The sequence below is a fragment of the Salvia hispanica genome, chromosome 6 (genome assembly GCF_023119035.1).
Source record: "Salvia hispanica cultivar TCC Black 2014 chromosome 6, UniMelb_Shisp_WGS_1.0, whole genome shotgun sequence".
In the NCBI taxonomy this organism is placed as follows: Eukaryota; Viridiplantae; Streptophyta; class Magnoliopsida; order Lamiales; family Lamiaceae; genus Salvia; species Salvia hispanica.
In genome coordinates this window covers 22853964-22863346 of record NC_062970.1, presented here as the reverse complement: position 1 = coordinate 22863346, position 9383 = coordinate 22853964, and the positions used below count along the sequence as shown (strand labels likewise).

General features: G+C 34.9%; 1 long non-coding RNA gene across 1 annotated transcript; it reads right to left on the bottom strand.

The window, feature by feature from the left end:
- Window positions 1-4204: 4204 nt before the first annotated feature.
- LOC125193733 lies at window positions 4205-6308 on the bottom strand. Its single transcript, XR_007171620.1, has 3 exons — window positions 6171-6308; window positions 4510-5170; window positions 4205-4420 (listed from the first exon to the last, which is right to left on the bottom strand). It is a non-coding gene; the product is annotated as an uncharacterized LOC125193733 (long non-coding RNA).
- Window positions 6309-9383: the final 3075 nt, after the last annotated feature.

Genomic DNA, 9383 nt, shown 5'->3' with positions numbered 1-9383 from the left:
CGACGGTGGAAACTAGCAAAAACAGCTGAAATTAAAACAATTGTATCTTCGCCCTCACTAGGACGGTGTTACCAAACTCGAGATCTTTAGAAAGTACCCCCCTATCACGATTATCCCCATAATTTTTCCCAAGTGTGTGTGTAAATGTATGAGCTAAGAAGAGTAAAACTATCTCTTGCGCTGCATGCTCCTCTCTATTTATAGGCGTTTTAGTGGGTCCAACGAGGAATTGATAATGACTTTGTTGCCCTCAGCTGTAGACTCCCTTTATCACGCCAATTTCCTCGTAATTCCTGCTCATTTCGTTCCATTCTCCTGCTAGACCATCTCCTCCATAACTTCCTCGATCTAGCCATTTTCTTCACACACCTGGCTTAGTAAAAGTGTTAGACCCAACAAATTATAACATTACTTTGCACATACCGATGCATGAAATTAGCCTTATCAATTGGTAAAGAATATACTATAGTACTTGAAGAAGACTAAACGGTATGCTCTAGTTTACCAGACATCCATGTTATGTCCTTTAGGTTACATCGACTCAATTTTATTATTGATCGGTGATCGAGTCATCCTCTGACTATGTGTTCACTTTAGAAGTTGAATACTGAGACATGAAGGAGTGTGATCAAATCATAGACTCTATCATTATTATTACAAGTGTGGCTTCGTTAGAAATTACTAAGGTAGTTGTTACTCTCAGTAACTTCCTAATAGCTTTGACCATGATTCCGAGTATGCATATGAGTAATTTATTTTATTATGGTTACTCTAGCCATGTGTCTAACTCAAGGAAAACACGATCTGATAAAGCTAAACAATCACATAGAGAGGAAGTATGAAATTAATTAAGGATTAAGTGCGTAGCGAGACATTATGGTTACCAAGATATCATTAGAAAATAACCTGGCAGAATTTTTCACAAAATGTCTATACGAAACATGTTTTACACATGAGATGAAAAGTATGGTAGTTCGATGTATCATGGTCCGAGACCTGCTTAGAGTATAAGTGGGAGAGTTTTGGCAGTGGGTATACTTGAAAGCATGATTTTGAGTATAAGTGGGAGATTGTTAGGATTGGTATACTGGAAAGCATATTTCGAGCATGTTGCACGGATAGAATTGCTTGTATACAATAAATTCTACAATCCACTTTTAACCCAAGGCGAGAAGAAGTAATTTTATCGCATTGATGTATGCTTGTGCATTAATAAGATGTTTCTCAAACATTTAAATGTATAAGAAACAAATAAGTCTGATTCTTCTGCATAGTAGACTGGTCATGAACAATGTTCACAGAAGGTGACACAGTCGGTCCTTTGCAGAAGAGAAATAGAATTTCACAACCTAGATAGGCTTTGGCTACCTATCGTGAAAGGTTGCAGTGTCAGTCCACATGTTTCCTTACCTTAGAAAATAAACGACACTGGTGTGGTATAGCACTGAAGGATCTGACAGTTGAGATAAAGTCTTTCTTGCTATTTACCGAAAGACTATGGTGATTGTTATTTCTTAATCATTGTTGATATAACATTGAGCATATGATATTGACTATGCACTACTTTGATTTATCAAATGGTGCGGATATTTCGCAATCCAAAAATCCTGATATCTTGGGTAGTGGTGATCAATGTCTAGAGGTGCTAGTATTGTTATTGCAATGAATCGTGTGCTGGGTGAGTCCAGTTTGATAATATCCTCAAGAGGTGTTTGAAAAGGTTTTATTATTTCAAAAACCCGGCCGGTTGGAATTTATTCCAGAATAATAAATAAATATTTTGAACTAGACAACTCTTGGAAAAAGATATTAATTAATTAAAGTCAAATAGCAGACTTAAATTAATTAATGGATATTTATATATTAAACACGAGAAATAATAAATTAAAGAGGTAAAGCCCAGATTACTCGTAATTTGGGATTGGAAGGGCAATCAATATTATTATACTATAGTGGATGATAATAATATTCTGTTTGGACTTGTATTAAATTGGGGCTCAATTTAATTAGTAAAAGTCCAACAGGTTTGGCCAAAATCCAACATCCATGGATCCCTAATCTGACCCATTATAACTTAATATAAAAGGAGATTATTAAGGAGATTAATTTTAATTTTAATGATAATTTTAACGATATTTTTCCATTTCGGGATACAAATTAGAAGATTCGTGGTCGAGTACGAAGATCTTCATGTGGAGAAGGCGCAAGCAATCGTCGATTCTTTGGAGAATCTGTTCGGTAATTCTAAACCGTAGAAATTCATGAATTAGGGTTTTAAATGTTACGATCGGTCCACGACATTGAATGTTATCATTATAAGAACTTTTGCAAAGGTATTCCACTATCAACCTGAATACCCCTTACAAGTAGTTAGGTAGAGGTCATCTCCATCAACTTGGATTTTCTCCAATTCTCTATCAACATTAAAATATATGTATCTTACTGTTAAGATTAAAAAGGAAACACAAGAAGAAAAATTTAAATTGCAATCCATACTTTCTTATGCCAGCTCGCCTATCCTCTTTTGGAAGTGGAAAGAGATGTAACCTTGTCAAAGAAATCAATTTCTCTTTGAAAAATAGCTTGTGCTTTGGGACTGAAACCATCAATTATTTTTCCTCTTACTTCTGGAAGCAAAGCTTGAAAGGCGATAGTCTGAAGAATAAGGGACAAAATAAATAATGACTTAAGTACTCCCTCTGTTTCAACTAAGTTGAGTCATATTCCTTTTCGGACGTCCCAACAAAGTTGAGTCATTTTCGTTTCTTGACAAAAAACAAAACATCTAATCATCACCTACTTTACTCTCTCTTATCTCTCCTACTTTTTTCCCCTCTCCTATTATATTTTATTATCATTTAACTCAATCAACACTATTTCTTATTCTCCGTGTCCAAAAGAAGTGACTCAACTTAGTTGGGACGAAGGGAGTATAATTAAAACCAAACTTTATAATTTAACTAAAATACAAATCATGAAATAGAAACTATGTTACTAAAGCATTTCCAAGGGAAACTACCATACTTAAGACTATATTAAAACACCTATTGATTTGACGTCAACTAATAAAGTCGATCCTTCAAATAAAAATAGTGTAAGACTAAATTACGAACATATGCATAAGGTACATGGAATTCTGCAGAAGATCAATAAAACATGCAGAAACATTTACATCTATTAACGTAATTAGCATATATTTATATTACACAATAACTAATATAATGAAGGCTATGTAATAACAGATAAAAACATGTATTTTGTTCTTTTCTGCATACCGTGCGAGACGACAAAGGTTGAACTTTTGCCCCTGGCTCAGGAACACAGGAAAATCTTGTCATATGTAAATAGAATACTCCCTATGTTTCATAAAAATAGGGACTTTGGGAATGACTTGGGTTTTAATGCAAAATTGGTAAGGTAGGAGAGAGATAGAAAAACAAGTAATTGAAATATTGTTAGTGGATAAAGGGGCCCACCTCATAAGAGAGAAAAACTTGCCAAAAATATAAGTGGACTAATTTTAGGGGGTGGACCAAAATGAAAAAGAAGACTATTTTCACCTGTAAGTGCCATATCATAATGTGGGCAACGATATCACCTCGTTGGGCAGTTCTAAGAAGGTAGCCCTCAACTAACTTGTGAAAATAAAAAATGCTTATATGTAAAGTACATATTCAAGGTGAAGTAAGAAAGCTAAAAATGTTGTCCTTAAGTGATGGGATCATTTTATTAAATATGTGAATTCTAGAGGATTCTATATTTCACATCAAGGGCAACTCAAACTATTAATATCACCTAGCTTGCAGTTTACCATAATATACTTTTTTAGTTCATAATATATGCCACTAAAATGTAATCACATGAGAGAAAGCCATGTTACCCCTTCATCGTGTGTTAGTGCATGAAGAACGTCACTCTGTCAGGAGGATAAGATTCTAACACCCTGAGACCATAAGCCATGACTCAAGGGTAAGGAACTCTAAAGCTTGTGTAATTGAACAAGTTGCCCATTGTTGCATCATCCACTGCTTTGGGGGTTATGAAATAAGGATAAACTTCTGGAATACTGCGAATCTCCGTTATATGTAACTAAGAAGAAGAAAATACAACAACCAATAGGTGAAAAGTCTTATCTACATCTTTCGGTTTATAATTATAATCTTACTCAGGATGGAACCACTGAAACTTTATTAAAAAATCAGGGTTCCAAAAAGAGTTGTTTATTTAAGCTTTAACTACAACTCATATTGTAATTTACTTTCACTCCATGAAATAATAATAATACATAGTGCTAACATGTAAACTTATTGGACTAGATGCATGATTTCAGTCTTCTCTTAAGAATTTGCTGGAAATCGACAGTGCAATCCGAGGATCAACAGTAAAGGCAATCCTTGCAAACTTAGTCCATTTGTCAGAGCTAATTTTAAGCCGAGAAGAGCACAAGGTTGGTTAGTATAGGGGATATCATATATATTGAAATAGTTTGAAAAGGTCAACGATCATTACTTTGATCCAACAGAATGAGCCCAAACCTCAAGTCTGCCAGCTTCAACATAAGAAGTAATTGTCTTCGCTTCTCTCGCCCAACAACATAGTTATCCAATGGTGATCCTTCTGATCCCCAGCTTCACAAAACTCATGCATAAAGAACATCAGGGTCTTTATAATTATCTTACAGAGTAGACTCATTTGTGGAGCTGCCATTTTCAACTCCCTGCTCATTAGCAAGATGATGGACAGATACTAAACGGATTGACCAAAATATTTATTTTTCATATCATACCATTCTGGCACTAAGGCAGCTCTTTTGAAAAGAAAATATAATTGGAAAAATGGAGTAGTCAGAGGTTTACAATGAGCCAAAGTATATAACCACTTTAAAAAAAGGCTCAATTCAGCTTATTGTACAAGACTTGCCCAAGAAGACCCACTCGATCAAGATGTTAAGAATAAAAACTTACGAACATGACAAAATGATACACCTATATATTCTATCTTCCAGCAACTCAAGTTCTGAAGGTTTCCCTGTTTTTTACACGAACAAAATTTCAGGCCAAAATGCATAAGCGTGAAGAAAGATCCTGCAGCAATTGGATGTCAAGCAAAACTACAAGGGAATTTTGTAGTCCCTTGCAACATCCGACCAAGTAGCAAAAGTTGTTCAACACTGAGAAGACAATATTTCAAAGCAATGAGTTAACATGTATTCATATGCACTTTATAGCTTAAGGTTCCCACATTAACAATATATTTCTACTTCCAACCATCATTGGCAGCTTATTAAGTATACTATGTAACATTAAGGATCAAAACAAAATTTTGATACAGATAAGGAGACTTTGATCCGCAAATTTGGAAAGCAATACCTCATTGAACATGACACATCTCAACCCCTCTGTAATTGTATATTCTTAAAATAAATAAATTCCATAATTTTTAAAGCTACTATTCCACATGTCAAATAAAACACTCATATAAGATACATTCGAAAATCAACATCATCTATATATATCAATGATATCTATGAGCCACAATCCAATATATATAAATTTTACATCCAAAAAAAATCAAACACATTCTCTAACCAACACATATAACCATAAGCATTAAATATCATAAACAATTTCACATTCATATGCATATGCCTCTCTGTCCAGTTTATTATTTTGTGACAAATCAAACCCAGTATCTGCTCGGGATTCCTCTATGACCCGAAGGTCCCTCTGTAATTGGACTCATAGGTTCCTCTATAATTGGACTCATAGGTCCCCTCTGTATTTGGACTCATAAGTCCCTCTATGACCCGGAGGTCCCTCTGTAATCATAGGTCGCTCTGTAATTGGACTCATAGGTCCCTCTATGACCCGAAGGTCCCTCTGTAATTGGACTCATAGGTCCCTCTATATTTTAAGATCCAGGGCAAGACTTTCACACATCCTCTTTAATCATATGATTCATGTATTTTCAACACCATATGTAAACTATATCAATTCTATTGACTACATATCCATCAAATATTCTATCAAATAATTCTAATGCAAGTATATCCCTTGCACTTCATATATTCATATCATATTTCACCATATAATCCAAATATTCACTCCAATTTTACACATAGCAATCAAATAACATAACACATGTAAAGTAAAAGTATGATTTATACACACCTAGTTATGACATAATTCACTCGAGCCTCTTCTCATTTTATAACCTTGATGCTTTCTCTTCTGAGTCCTTTCTAAAAACTTCTTCCTATTACTAATCGTCTGTCTTCTCCCTTTTTCTTCCCAAAATAAATGGAGCGACGATAAATGTAATTCTTTTTGCATGTATAATGGACCGACTTCCTTTTTCTTTTACAATACAATTCCCAACAAAAGTAAATCGTGTCAATTTTGATTGAATCGTGTCACTTTTGAGGTATACTACATATGTATGTTTATACTAATATTTTAAGACAAATGATATATGTAAAAATGCACTAACAACTCAACATTTTAATATATATATGTACGTCCTATTTATACATTTAATTTTATGACTATATAATGTCATTTTTGTATTTTACACATTTATATATATAGTTATATTATCTTTAATGATCTATTTAGTATATCTACATTGCAAATAATACTTAAATAATATTATATATATTGTATAGTTCGGATCAAGGATGTTACAAAGCGATTCTTTTTTAGGCTATGGTGGCTGTGCTGATCCATCTGGATTATCTAGATTGTAGATTGAACAAGACCACCAATGCTCTCATATAACCTTCTCATTCCACCAATTTCTCATGCATGGTTACACTTTGCTGTCGCACTGACCATACCAGTACCAAGAACCTCCAAACTGCAGGAATGTTTGCAGTTTTTGGACCATTCCAACAATCATTTTTACCTGTGCCTATCCGTATCTCAGATAGTAGAGAAACAACATCAGCTGCTGGCTGTGTTCTCAAGCTTTGCAAAGGTTTTCCTGAACATAGAGAAGGTACAAGCAAAACTGAGTCTCCATTTGGAAGGATAGAGGAAAAATTAAGAAGAAAACACAAAGAACAGAGATGCCTTCCAGTGAAGAAAGTTATAAACCTGAGGAAGATCCTGACTGGGGAAAGTGACACAACAATCCACTCACGGACAACCTTTTGGTACAAAGTGCGGACACTATGCATTGAATGCAGAAGAGCGTCCAGACAAGATGAATTCCACAATATTTGTATGTCATGTAACCATTTAAACTTATTCTTGTAAATGTGAACTAGAAAATGAAGAGAGAGGAGATGACAAACCATAGGGAACAGCCCGCCCTCCTAGGGTACAATAAATGCGGCGGCTGCTACCCAAAACCGACTCCAAAGAAGTAAACATAGGCTAGGGTTTCATTTAAAGAGTATTGACCAAAAGAATTGATAGAGATATCAGAGTATTAAAAGCAACAACTTAACCTAGAAGATTAAAGGAAGAAAAATATCATAAATGGCAATCAAAATATCTAGTGAGCACGGCTCATTATCCCAGACGAAATCACAAGAAATGACTAAGGCTTCAAACCGAAGGCAAGATGCAAATATTCCAAAAAGACATTCTAAAGTATATAAAAAATTCAGCGGAAAACGACCAAGAGAAAGTATAGCTATGTATGAAGACACAACTACGCTTGAAGTTCAACATATCCTTTTTAATTCATTAATCTGCTCAACACCCGCCACCACTCGTCGTCATTCAACCTGCACATAAGGAAAACACATGCAGGGCTGAGTATTTTGAAATACTCAGTGAGCTCGTTGCCAAAACATTTTATAAGTTATGCCACCCTTACCAAGTGTACTCGAGTTTTAAGCAGTTGTAAAAAGGAATATCACGAGTATCACAAAATATATTTTCATAGACTGGCCAGTCAAAATAACCTCCCATTTTCTCATCAAATTAACAATCATTCCATGGTGCGACGAAAGTGTGGCCACACTTTTCGCCCACGAGACCGGCCGACTAGCAAGGACGGCTCTCGATCCCATTGTGTACACAGCCTGGTAGGGCTTGCGGCCCATACTCAGACCCGAATTCGTATAAGCATATCCAACAATCACATTAAAACAAACATAGGCATGGCATAACAGTTAAACCACCCTTATAACACCGAATAACATTTTGACAAAATAAAAGAGAGTTTTAAGAGTAAAGCCCACCTCGATTGCTTAGTTTTCAAGTAGTTTCGCTTTTCCGTTATCCGGCTTCGCAACCAAAGTTTCACCTTTTAATCACATAGGCACATATCACAAATTAGGTTCAATACTACTCTTACTCATGCATGTCTCATTACTTTTCCCTCTTCCCAACGATTTATCTTATCATTACTAATTAATCAAGATCATGTTTATCACACCATATTATTTAACTATCATACACACACCACACCACACAACAACACACACACACACACGGTACACACACACACACGCCACACACACACTCGGCACACACACACACATGTTCCCACATCCCTTTTTATCCCTCTTTCACTCAACCAAGATGCATGAGGGTTCAAGAAGACCGATTAATCGGTTGGAAGAAGAAAAAGAAGAGGTAGAAGAAGAACAAACATAACTCTTAAACAAAAATACCTCTTTAGCGAAAAATAATCGGTAGAAAACAAGTATTAGCCTTGATTCTTCAAAGTTCTTGGATTAAACTTCAATTTCTTCTCAAAGGATGAAGGATTAATGGAGTAATGTAGAAGAAAAATTGAGAGAGTGAATGTGAGTGAGGGGGCCGAAAATTTGGGGTCTAGGGTTGGGGTGTTCTCTTATTTATAGTGCTCAACAAGATCTTTTGGTAATTAGAATAGAATATTTGGTAAGATCTTTTGCCTTATAAATAAATAGAATAAAATAATATGGTGAAGTAGGGAAGAAGAATTAACAAAAATAGAAGATGGCAATATCTCCTAATTTTCGAAAATTAGGCTAGGTAATTAGCCATGGTTTTGTTTTTGGTATATTTTCCAAGTAGAATAAAATATCATGGAGCAAAATAAAAATAAGGAAAATCCTCCATGAAACAAGATAAGGGGCGATTTCTAGCCTTTTAAATAAGGCATGGATTTTTGAATATTGACTAAAATAAAGTAAGGCAAGATCTCTTGAAGTATGGAAAGATTTGGTAGAATAATTAAATTCTAGGTATGGAAGGAAATCAAGTAAGGAATCAAATAAAATAAAACAATTCCTTCCTTCCCAATTATAGTGATTTTCGAAAATCACTAGAAGAATAAGGAGGCTCGATTTTTCCATCTCTAAACAAGGAAATAATTGGCTCTTGGAATTTAATTTGGATAAATATCCCAAGGATTAAATAAATTCCGGAAAAATAGAAATTCTT